We start from the raw sequence: 12907 nt of genomic DNA on the forward strand, positions 1-12907 counted from the left end.
TATTCAAAAGAACCCAAGGGCACCGTCCTCCTACCGAGCACGTGTATCTCAGACACACACACACGTTCCTGTATCTCAGACACACACACACACACACACACACACACACACGCACGCACGTTCGTTAACACACATTCCTCCATGGAACGGGGTTCGCAATGGGGACGATCCACCCACGTAAAACCCTCGCTGCTAAGGAGACGTGCGTGTGGGGTGCCCAGGCAGAAGGTGGAACTGCCGACGCCTTTTCCCTCTTCATCCCGCACCCCTCCCCCCATTTTGATTATTCTTTATCCAAAGGGAGAGAAATAAAGTAGCTGAATGGAAACCACGATGACTTCAAGTGGTCCCAGGGATGGGATAATATTAACAACACGGTCTCTCTTGGTTCTGAACAGAACATCACCTCTGTGAGGACCCCTGGCTGACGCTGTCGGCCACACTGGCCGTGTCTGCATTTCACAGCCTCTCCATGGCTCAGAGTTACGTGCTCGTTTTTAAAACATCTTTTTAAATTGATTTCAGAGAGTAAGGGAGAGGGAGACAGAGAGAGAGAGACATCAATGATGAGAGACAATCATGGATCGGCTGCCTCCTGCATGCCCCACACTGGGGATGGAGCCCGCAACCCAGGCCTGTGCAAAAACATCCCTTCCTCTCTCTAAAAATCAATACGACTATTTACAAAAAAGAATGTTTCTCACCTAATAACTGACTTGTTTGCTTGTTTGGGGACCCCCCCTCCCCCGCACACACAACATATTTGCATATGACTTAGTTACATTGTTTATCTTTTGCCATCTATTCAACAAACTAGAGGCCCAGTACACAAAATCATGCATGGGTAGGGTGCCTAGTGGCTGCCAGCTGCCGGCCAGGGCCTTCCTTTGTTCTGCACTGCCCCCTGGTGGTCAGCACATGTCATAGTGAGTGATTGAACTCCCGAGGGGACACTTTGCATATTAGGCTCATATATATATATATATATATATATATATATATATATATATAGAGAGAGAGAGAGAGAGAGAGAGAGAGAGAGATAGAGAGAGAGAGAGATAGATAGAGATATATAGATATAGATATAGATATAGATATATAGATATATATATATATAGATATATACACACACACTAGAGGCCCGGTGCACGAAATACGAAATTCATGCGGGGGGGGGGGGGGGTGTCCCTCAGCCCGGCCTGCACCCTCTCCAATCCGGGACCCCTCAGGGGATGTCTGACTGCTGGTTTAGTCGGGCATCCCTCTCGCAATCTGGGACTGCTGGCTCCTAACCGCTCACCTGCCTGCCTGCCTGATCACCCCTAACCACTCTGCCTACCTGCCTGATTGCCCACAACTGCCCTCCCCTGCCGGCCATCTTTGACCACATCGGGGAGGCCATCTTGTGCGAGGGTGTGATGGTCAATTTGCATGTTACCTCTTTATTGTAAAGGATATATACTAGAGGCCCAGTGCAAAATTGTGCAGCCCCGCCCACCCGGGCTCACCTCACGGCGCCCAACCACCCGCCACCCCACCTGCCAGCCTTGCTGCAACCGGAGCCTGTGGGCTGCGGGGGAGGGACTGAGAGATGCTCCATGCACTTCATGGTGACTGGTCGTTTGGTTGTGACACCTCTGGCCTTTTATTATTATGATATGCATACATACATATGTATTTATATTTCTATTAACTACAGAAATGTGATAAACTCTGTGTGTGTATAAATGAATAAATAAATATGTGTGTGTATATATATATATATATATATATGTATTTAAATATGTTTTTACTGATTTCAGAGAGGAAGGGAGAAGGAGAGAGAGAAACATTAATGATGCAAGGGAATCATGGATTGGCTGCCTCCTGCACGCCCTCTACTGGGGATCGAGCCCACAACCCGGGCATGTGCCCTGACCGAGAATCTAACCCTGACCTCCTGGTTCATAGGTTGACGCTCAACCACTGAACCAAAATTATATTTTGGTCTAAGAAGAGTGTGGCTATTGTAGAGACTAGTGGATGGTCCTTTTGTGGCTTCTTTTTTATGCCATTGACTAACTTTTCAGTCCTCGATTGTGCTGATTAGTAAAGTAAATAGAATGCTACCTACATCCCCGATATTTTTCTTCAATTCTGGGCTGTAGTTAGAGCAGACGACGCTCTATGATCTTCAAAGTAAAGGTGGACGTACCATGGGGCCAGGGACTAGCGAGACGTGGTCCTGACACATCATTTAAGTTTTAAAGGTAAAAACCTCAGCTTCCAGCTGATGAAATGCTGACTAATCTTTTTTTAATGCTAAGCATAACACTGCAGGTCCCCATTGGAGTTCTGAAAACTTGGTATTTTTAGATATCAGCGAAATATTTGCTTCCCAGACCAGTCAGTGGTGAGATACACACACACAGAGTTTACCATGCTTCTGTAGTTAAAATTTATTTTTCTAATAAATTCTGCTTTAACATTAAGGCTGGGGTTTGGCGAGTTCATCGCCACTAGGCCCTTTATTATTTTCTGAAATTGGTACCATCAAGTGAATTTAAGGAAACCAGTAAAAAATTTAACTGAATAGGCTTTGAAATATCGTACCTTCCACAGCCCAGAGGACTCTCTTACGTCCTAAATCCGATAAACAAAGCAAATCTATGAAGAAAAATATATATGCTTCTTGACATCACATTTATATACCGGCTTATTTATGAAATTCTTCTTTATTGGCCCTTTCGAATGTAAGAAAATCAACTACCCAGAGGCCCTAAAATGGATCAGAGCATTTATTAACTGAGGAAATGTACATGAATGCAGAGCAACAATTACTCTGGTGGTTTTTTATTCCTTCATTCATCTTCCCCTACTTTTCCGAGTTCAGTTTCCATCGAATCTGTAGGAGACTTTTAAAAAACAGCCTCATGACCCCACCCTAAGTGTCCAATTTCCAAGGGGTCACGAACCCGTTTCGCATCGGCTGGGAGCTTTCAAAGACGCTTTCGGTGTCCACGGCCACGTCCCAGCCTGGATGAAGGACGTGAGCGAGGCAGGGGATACAGGACTACACGTGGACGCAGTGTGCGTAGTCCCGCCGGCCCTCCGCGGGGCGTGGGCTGCACGCTGCAGGTGGCCTGGCTGACCCGGTCCCTCAGTGAGCGTGGCATTGGAAACTGGGACAGATGGCCCGTCAGTAATAAGGAACTTTTGTGTTTTTTTAAAAAAAATGGTTTTATTGATTTCAGAGAGGAAGGGAGAAGGAGAGAGAGGTAGAAACATCAATGAGAGAGAAACATCATCGATTGGCTGCCTCCTGCACGCCCCACACTAGGGATCGAGCCTGCAGCCCAGGCATGTGCCCTGACCGGGAACTGAACCAGTGGCCTCTTGGTTCCAGGGTCAATGTTCAACCACCGGCCACTCCAGTCGGGAAGACTGCATTCGTTTCGTTCTTTCACATGTTACCCCTCGGATGGGCTGGGTTTTAGGGTGACAAGGCGTTGAGCATTTTTGCTGGCCATGTATCTGTACACAGGAGCTGCTCAGAGAGGTGTGAGTGATGCTGGTGGAGACTGACTTAGTTGGGGCCTCTCTGGGGGAGTCACTGGGGCGGCGGCTGCTGACCAGGGCGATGCGCTCTCCGGGGGTTAGGGAAGAGCTGGTCGGCCTCGGGGCGCCACTTGGCGATCAGGCGGCAGCGACCAGCCCTTGCTCATGCGGTCAGGTGGCTGACGTGGTTAGGTGCACCCCCCACTCACAACCGAGGCTGCAGTCACCCAATAAAGCCCACGGGACCCCACACTGATGCTTGTCAGGAACTAATCGGCCACCATGGCATATTTCTTCTTAAACTCTGTGGATTCACAAATATTATTCAAAGTGTAATTTCCCCAGAGGGCTCCACGTGGGAACCCTGGAATGCTGGCGTCCCCGTCCTGGCGTGAGCCAGCCTGGGGCTCGGTGCCCACTCTCCCCGCTGTCCTGATCGCCCAATCACAGCTGGATCAAGCACATGGGATTCTTAGGGAGCCACAGATTACGTTTTATTCTTCTGAGAAACAGGTCATAAAAGTAAAGATATTCTCAAGGTAGTTTCACAAGATGAACCTTTCAAAGAAAAACCAAAACACTATGAAAACCCTACTAACGTCACTTCCAAGTAATGAAACAGTGCCCAACCCAACGACTTGGTTTTTACTCAGGGATTTAAAAAAAAATCTCAGGCTTCCGGCATTTAAGATTCTCTCCCTCTGACTTAAATTGAACCAACTGAGACATCTTTGGTCTTAACGTTATTCCCACCACAGCTGACACCCAAAGCTTCTGAAAACGGAAGTCACAACAACCCCTCTGTGTAAGGCCGCTTCCTCTCGGCCGCCGTGGACATTCCACTCCGCGGCACTTGGGCAAAGAGGACATCCTTAAGCAGTGAGTGAAGGCTGCTTTCCCGTGCTGGCCACAGAGTGTCCCCCAGTAAGTGCCGGCCTGTCCCTCTAATGAGTGTCTTATCTCAGTCGCAGGCTTTCCTTTCATGACAACCGTCAATCCTGCCGTAATCCTCTATCAAACCCCATCAGGTATTGTCACAAGATAAATGTCCAATAAAGAAGCGTTTCAGGCCCGGCCGTGTGGCTCAGTGTTTGAGCATTGACCTATGAACCAGGAGGTCAGGGTTCGATTCCCGGTCAGGGCACAGGCCCGGGTTGTAGGCTCCATCCCCAGTGTGGGGCCTCCAGGAGGCAGCCCATCAATGATTCTCTCTCATCATTGATGTTTCTGTCTCTCCCTCTCCCTCTCCTTCTTCCTCTCCCTCTCCCTTCCTTTCTGAAATGAATAAAAATACATATATATATATTTTTAATAAGCATCTCAGGATAACCCCAGGGCTGGGTTCTGACTCCCAGATCCTGGAAAATACTCCACGATGTTAAGACCTTTGCTAATTCAGGCAAGTGCTTGAGGCACAAGGACAAGAAGGAGGCGCGTCCTTCCTGCAGACACACAGGCGGTGCCTGTCCCCCAGCCTCACGCGGAGACAGAGAACCTTTCACCTTCTGGGCCACCGAGCGGAACCCTATCACCTGGAAGATGAGGCGAACTGAACTCTGTGTTCCAGAGACACGGCACTGCCACGCTCCACCATGAAGGGGAAGCCGCGGCCCCCACGGGAAGGAGAAGAGCTGCTGGGTCACCCCGCACAAGAAGCCCGTGTGGACGTTTCTGCGTGTTCAGTCTGTCCCTGCGCTGGTGGCCCTGGGAGCCTGAACAGCAGCACTCGCAATCTCTCCTGTTGGCTTTTTAATTTTTTGGAAGACCGCTGGGTACGTAACAACCAGCAAGTTTGTTTTTGCAACTTGCAATGTTTTCATTTCTGCAACATATAGACTGAAATGAAGGGGGAAAATTTCCTGAGTGGCAAGGTGGTTGGGATTTTCCTGGAGATTCTCATGATCACTTCCCACACGGGCCATCTGAGTGGGAGCAAAGCATCAAGTATTCAGTCTCGGGCTGTGCTCTGGGCCGTGGGTAGACCAGAAGGACAGAGGGCGCGGTGTGGCCGTCAGGAGTGAGAAGTGAAAGGTTTAGACGAGTTTCCACTTTCTTACAAATCACATTCTTATTCATCCCATGGACCTGCCCGAATAACACCAGTCCTGCCACTAAATTTAGCCAATGAAACAGCTCGCCTTTCCATGTGGCGGCTGAGATCGGTGACGTGGCCCTGGCAGGTTTGGCTCCGTGGATAGAGCATTTGACTGAAGGGTCTCAGGTTCAATTCCGGTCAAGGGCACGTACCTCAGTTACAAACTCAATCCCCAGCCCTGGTCAAGGTGCGTGCAGGAGGCAATCAATCGATGTGAATCTCTCACACATTGATGTTTCTCTCTCTCTCCCTTCCACTCTCTCTAAAAAAATCAGTGGAGGCATATCCTCAGGTGAGAATTAACGCCGCCGCCGACAACAACAGATCGGAGACGCAGAGGAGGAGGATGTGCAGAGAGAGGTGAGCGTGGCCCCGGGGGGCGTGGTGGTGGGGTAAGCGTGCACCCTTCATAGAAGATGTAAAAAAAACAACGAAGCATCAGAATTGCGCAATTTATCCTTGCTAGCGTGCTGCCATGAGCGGTAATTAAATATGAAAACCCAAATTTGTCTCTGTGTTCGCTTGTCATTAATTTAACAGGGAGAGCACATGTTCTCGCCTAATGGCTGATGTTTCCCCCTCCGTGGGCAGCATGTTAAAATGTGTATTAGCCTCGAGGTGCATAAACACAAAATAACAGTCCAAAGGTTCCGGCCTGTGGAGGGAAGGACACCACCCCGCCTGGAGGTGTGGCGGCGCCGCGATGCAGGGGACGCACTCGGCCTCATTAGGCGGCTCTCCCGCTGTCTCGTGAGGGGCAGCCTTTGTTGTATCACAATTCCTTCCGTGTGCGTTCCTTCCCAGCGACAGAACCGGTGAGCTGTGGCCATTTTAATGAGGGGAGGCGTGGGGAGCACAATCGGGGAGCCACGTGGGCCAGGCAGCCAGCACAGTGAGACACTGTCGCAGCCACAGAGGCGTCAGGGTGTCTGTGGAAAAGTGTATGGAAAGTGAGGGTTTGGTTTTGTTTTCTTGCCTCTGTCCGGGCTCTCCACAAAGTCACGCCACAAGTACAGTGATTGTGGAGGACGATCTGAGGAGCCACCCACTCCCGTGGCCACTCATTCAAATGAGTCTCACTGAGCCCCCGTCTGGGGACTGACGGGCAGGAGAACCGAGATGCTTGAGGGCACAGCGCCGAGGCACTCGACGTCAGAGCTCGAGGGGAAGATGCCTAGAGACCAGGACCAGCTGACGCCCACCCGCGGGTGCGCACCCAGGGGACCTGCTGTGGGTGCAGCCAGATGCCCTCTGTCCAGAGGAGAGCAGTCACCGCGCCGGGGGACTGAGCACAGCCTCCTGCAGGAGGCAGCGCCTCTGGGAGAATCAGAACAAGTGCGCTGGCAGGGGGACTACTCGGGGAGCTGCCTGCCATAGCAAGAGGTTGAGGCTGTGCAAGGAGAGGGCCACGCCGTCAGGGACCACGTGACTCAGAGAGAAACCCACACGCAGGAAACAACAGGGACGACGGGGGAAGGGGTCCGGAGGCCACCTGGGTGCCAGACACAGGAATCCTCACATCCGCCACCCACGCAGCGCCCGAGGCTCTGAGCTCCCACCATCCTCTCTGCCCGGTCCAGGACGTGAATCGTCCCTCTGTCCTGCATCCACCCCACAGACGCTCCCCCCCAATCAGGCACTCGGTGGAGGTGTTACAGGGCTTCTATTCAGGTCCCCCTTTTTACTTAATCATGGTCCCAAAGCACAAGAGTAGTGATGCTGACCCAAAGAAGCCAGTGAGTGCCCGGCTGGCATGACTCAGGGGTTGCACATTGACCTTTGAACCAACCAGGAGGTCACGGTTCGATTCCCGGTCAGGGCACATGCCCGGGTTGTGGGCTTGACTCCCCAGTGTGGGGCGTGCAGGAGGCAGCCGATCCATGATTCTCTCTTATCATTGATGTTTCTCTCTCTCTCCCTTTCGCTTCCTCTCTGAAATAAAAAAAAAAATCCTATATAATAAAAGGCTATTATGCAAATCAACCAAATGGCAGAATGACCGGTCTCTATGTGGTCCTAAGCCGTCAGTCAGACATCCCCTGAGGGTTTCCAGATGGCGAGAGGGTGCAGGCCGGACTGAGGGACCCCTTCACCCCAAGTGCATGAATTTCGTGCACCGGGCCTCTAGTATACATATTTAGAAAGAAGCCATTAAGTGCTTTATGTGAAAGTTATGTGTTTAGAGGAAAAACACAGCCTAGGTAGGGTTTGGTACCACCCGTGGTTTCCGACATCCCCTGGGGGGGGGGTCTCAGAACAGATCCCCACAGAGACAGGGAGGACGATGCAATCTGCTGTGGTTCCCTGTGACAGTTCTGTGACGTCGCTGGGGGGAGATCTAGTTGTCTCCCTTCTCCCATGAGGAAGTGGAGGCTCAGACAGATGTGCTGCGGCCGTGCCATCAGCTGGCCGCAGGCAGGGTCAGCATCCAGGTCCCAGATCCCTGCTCCAGGCCACTGTTCTGTATCTAACCAGCACGGCAGGGATGCAGGGTGTTTTAGAGTAAAGACTTTCTAAGGAACATCCTCGGTTATCCCATGAAAGGACTTCACAGCAAGAAGGGAATTCATGGAGCTGCACGTCAGCTTCTTATCTGAATCTGCCTGGTGTTACCAACAGAGACCTCCTCAGCCTTTCCCACCAGAAGGAAGAGGAGCCGGCTGGTGTGGTGGCTCTGTGGTAGAGCGTCGACCCATGAACCAGGAGGTCAGGGTTCCATTCCTGGTCAGGGCACAGGCCTGGGTTGCGGGCTCCATCCCCAGTAGTGGCGGGTGTGTGTGTGTGTGTGCAGGAGGCAGCCGATCCATGATTCTCATCATTATTGATGTTTCTATCTCTCTCTCCCTTCTTCTCTCTATTAAAATAAATAAAAACATATTTTAAAGACAGAAGTGGAGCAAATCAGTTTTTGCTACTTGAGGAGTGACTTTCTCCGACCTGATCTGATATTACGGGTACAGTATTAATTACAGCGCTCAATCACTGAGCCATGCCAGTCGGGCATATTTAGGCAATTTTTGTTGTTTTCCTGCCGATAAAGTAGGATTTTAAGTGTATCGTGTCTTGTTGCTACCCACCCCCGCTTGGAGGCCTTCCTAGCTCCTCTAATGTGAGGTCCCTTCCCCTGCCCCTCGGCCATGAACTTAAAATGACCCTAAAACACTGCACAGCACCGGAGGAGTTCGTTTCTTAAAAGGCGCCCGCGGAGCGGCCTGGGGCCGGGCGGAGGGCTCTGTAACCAGCCTGTGCTCATCTTGCTTTAATGCTGACTGTCCTCACACAGGGGCAGCCGTAGGGGTGGCCCGAGTGGCTGGCAGCTCAGTCGGGGGAGAGCTGGTAACACCCTGGTTTTTTATTTCTATATTTTGCATGACTACGGTAACAAAACGAGTCTGGAGCCTACAGCGCAGAACTGCTCTGCAGGAGAACAGGGTCACAGCGATCCTGCATCTAACACCCCCAGGGCGTCCTTATCATGTTCGGGGACAATATGGAGCCGGGGGTGACACGCGGGGTGGGGGGCTGCCCACTGGAACAGGGTGAGGGCAGCGCTGAGGGCCTGCGTCCAGGTGCGCACCCAGGAGGCGGCCTCGTCCCGGGCGAGTTCAGGAGCTTTGCCTGGGGCACCACAGAAGCGTCGGGCAGGAGCTGAATTAGACCGGGCTGTCCTCAGACCTGGTCACGAAGTGGGGTTTTCGATGCCCACGTGGGGGCACGAGTATGTGGTCGGGACAGCGGAGCCCGGACGCGGGCGGGGTGCTGCTGGCTGACCCGTGGGATGTGGAGTGATATCTGGGACATGTTTTCCCATTTGACTTGACCATCTTCTCCCAATTTCATGCTTCCTTGAACCCAAGGTTTTTCACGTTTCATATTTCCACATGTTGTCACGTGTGTGACCCATGGAACAGACTGTCAAACCTCAGAGGGACAGCGGAGAGGGTGGGTGGGAAGAAATCAACCAATAAACGTGTGTGCGTATACGCACCACCTGTGGGCACAGACAGTGGGGTGGGGAAGGCCTGGGGCGGGGGCGGGGCCGCCTGGGAGAGGACAGGGGGGGAAAAGGGGACACGTGTGATACTTCCAACAATAAAGACTAAAAAAAAATCAATCACAGCTGACCTTCGATCAACAACAACAGAAAAGAAAGCATCAGGAAAGTGTTGGTCTTGTTTGGATCAAGGTGGGCAGGACACGGGGTCAGGAGCCCAGCCCGCCTGGGACAGTCCACCGCCATCAGTGTGAGGGCTGATCTGGGAGCCTCGGCAAGGCCAGCTGTGCCCCCAGAGGCTGCGGGCCCCGGGCAAGGCCAGCTGTGCCCCCAGAGGCTGCGGGCCCCGGGCAAGGCCAGCTGTGCCCCCAAAGGCTGCGGGCCCCAGGCAAGGCCAGCTGTGCTCCCAGAGGCTGCGGGCCCCAGGCCAGCTGCGCTCCCAGAGGCTGCGGGCCCCGGGCAAGGCCAGCTGCGCTCCCAGAGGCTGCGGGCCCAGCTGATCTACAAGCCCCTCCTTGGAAGCCAATGAAGGACCCATCACACTTCCTGCCCCGAGAAGCAGCTTTGCACTTGCAGGGGTGCCAGTCCCTCTCCACCTCTCCCCTCAGGGCCAGATGTTGCCGTCTCTGCCTCACCTGCTCTGAAGCCCGAAGCCCGGCCTCCCCCCCCCCCCCCCCCATGCAGAGCAGGGCCCGAGTTGGCAGAGGGAGCGCGTTTGTTTATGCCCCGAGCCGTCCATTTCCTTAAACCCGGTTTCCAGCCAAGAGTTTATCTGGGTAACCGGCTACTCACTCCCGGCGGCTACACTCACAAGGCCCTCCGTGTCCCATACGCCAAGGTTGTGGGTTCGATCCCCTGTCAGGGCACATATGAGAAGCAACCAATGAATGGATAAAAAAAACGGATCAACATCTGTCTCTCTCTTTTCTAAAAATCAATCAATTAAAAAAAAAATCATTAGGAAAATGGGTTGGGACCTTTTATGCTCCCATTCGCACAGGACAAGAATTCTTGTTGCTCCGCGCTCTCGCCAGCTTTTGATGCTGTCAAGTCTCTCATTTTAGCCATCGGAGTGGGTGCCAAGTGGGGTCTCGCTCTGCTCTGTTGCACTTTCTAAAGGAAAAGAAACGTTTTTCTCTGTTCTCCCCGCCCACGTGTCTCAGTTATTACCCTGGGCTTCCCTCCCCTTAGGAGAATGTCAGTCCTAACCGGAGGCCAGGCTGCCTCAGCCACCTCATCAACCACGGCGATGTGCAAGGCCCCCCGTGTGATGAAACACAAGGAGGTGAGGACAAAAACAAATGCATCCACCACCAGGACATGTCCCTGGCCGCTCGCTCCCCTTCCTCGGGCTCCCCCAGGAGGCAGCATCGCAGAGGGTTCTTCTGGTCTCCCTGAGGGAACTTAGCCAAAGGGATGCGGGCGGAGCTGGGGCCGGGGAGTGGGTGCGCGAGCGCCTGTCCTTTGGCGCCACCGTGTCCCTTCATCAACGGCCTCTCTCAATAAGGACGCTTCTCTAGACCTTGACTCCGACCTCACCAGCCCATGGCTTCCTCTCAGCCCAGGGACATTCTCCGTGATGCGCACTGGGACCAAGTGCATCTCATTAGTGGGTTCCAAGTGGAAACACACACCACGGCCCAGCCCCGAGGGCGCGCGCAGGCTACGTACTCGTGCTGGGCGCAGCGCCTGCCCTTCCTCACGCCTGCTGCCCCGGCGGAGCATCCCACGCGGCCTCGCTCAGGAGCAGGATTAGATCTGGGAACATCTGCAGCGGCCTGGAGCCCGCCTTCCCCTGCCCTGGACTTCCAGCTCATCAGAGCTCTGGGCGTTCTCGCGCAATCCTGCCACACGTGCGGTGTCACCGAACAGACACCCGCCGGGCCGTCTGGAGTAGCGTCCATCTCAGTGGAAACGCTTCGGCTTTCTTGGCATCGACACTAGAAGAATTTAATTAACCCACCGAAACGTCGGGGATAATGATTCATGCCTGTGAGCAGTGAGACATGGGGGGACCGTGGGTACCTGCCTAACATCCCACGCCTCCGCTGACACCTCCCCCACCTGCCCTGAAACCTCTGCTCGCTTGGTGGCCCCTAGGGAGAAGAGGAGGTGGCGGTGGCCACGGCTGCTGTCACAGGCCCCTGGCTCCCCTGTAAGGTGAGGTCAGCTTCCTGCCGGCCCTCAGCTCCTGCCCAGCTGCGCTCGCCGTTCCAGGAGGTGGGTCTGGGAGACCGGGGCCAGTGAGTGCCGTGGGCAGGGACACGGCGTTGGCCCCGTGCTGCTGTGACGTTAGGAAGCAGCTGTGAGCCGATGTGTGCGGGCGCCCGTGAATTCACGGGCTTCTGCAGCTGCTGGGAGAATCACACTGCTGAGCCCTGGGTCGCAGGAAGGACACGGAACCGGGCTGTCGGGGGGCACCGTCCTGCAGAAAGCCGAACAGACGGGGGCCCGGGCTCCAGGGCGCATCTCTGGTGGGAGCACAGATTTGGAAGAGAACAGCACAGAGAGCAGAAGTGGCTCCGGGGGTCACAGGAGCACCTACAGGGACAGGAGGGCCATGGACAGGGGACACTAGTGTTTAGGGGCCAAACAATGAGGAGGGGCCAGAAAGATGGGGTCCAGGAGGGGTCTCCTCACACAGAAAGGAGGTTTGCCCGCAGCCTTTGCCTGGGGTGGTCTTCCTACCTGTTCCAGACCTTAAATTTCGATTGTTCTGGAAAACATTCTCCACCCCCCTCCACCTCTGCTCTCCGACACCTACGTGTAATCCTCACGCTGGGGCATAAATCCCTCTCTAACTGCTCCGCTTCCACGCTCGTCTGGGATCCTTTGGCGGGAAGGCCGTGACTATCACTCATATTTGCGTCTACAATGCCAGGCGCACAGTAGGTGCTAAAAGGTGAGGGAGGAACTGGAAGCAAAGAGAGTTTTAAAAATCAAAGAAGAAATTTCACATGATGATGGAGTGGTCAGTGGTTGACCATAGCAACCATCCCCAGTGAGGATGCTATGGGTTTGGGACCACTCAGTTACTGGTAACTTTAGCGAGAGCCGCTTCGGTGACTGGGGGGGGGGGGGGAGAAATCTGACTCTGATGGGCCGACAGGCGAGTTAGAAACAAGAGGCCGCGAGTCGAGACGGTCTCCCAGCACCTGAGCTGTGAGAGGAAGAAGATGCCTCGTGCTTACGGCGCCACCGGAAGAAGGACTCGGGAACCTTGACGTTCTGAAGGAGGACCTGCTGATGGCCCCGAAGTGATGGCGGACATTGGGGAGCTC

At 53.7% G+C, this 12907-nt stretch overlaps 1 protein-coding gene across 1 annotated transcript in view; it reads right to left on the reverse strand.

Moving 5' to 3' along the window:
- Positions 1-12907, reverse strand: part of DPYD (dihydropyrimidine dehydrogenase) — a 347040-nt gene that overhangs the window by 4154 nt on the left and 329979 nt on the right. The gene's annotated exons all lie outside the window — the stretch shown is intronic.

The sequence above is a fragment of the Myotis yumanensis genome, unplaced genomic scaffold (genome assembly GCF_028538775.1).
Source record: "Myotis yumanensis isolate MYYU_CA2020_CCGP unplaced genomic scaffold, mMyoYum1.0.hap1 SCAF_17, whole genome shotgun sequence".
NCBI classification, from domain to species: Eukaryota; Metazoa; Chordata; class Mammalia; order Chiroptera; family Vespertilionidae; genus Myotis; species Myotis yumanensis.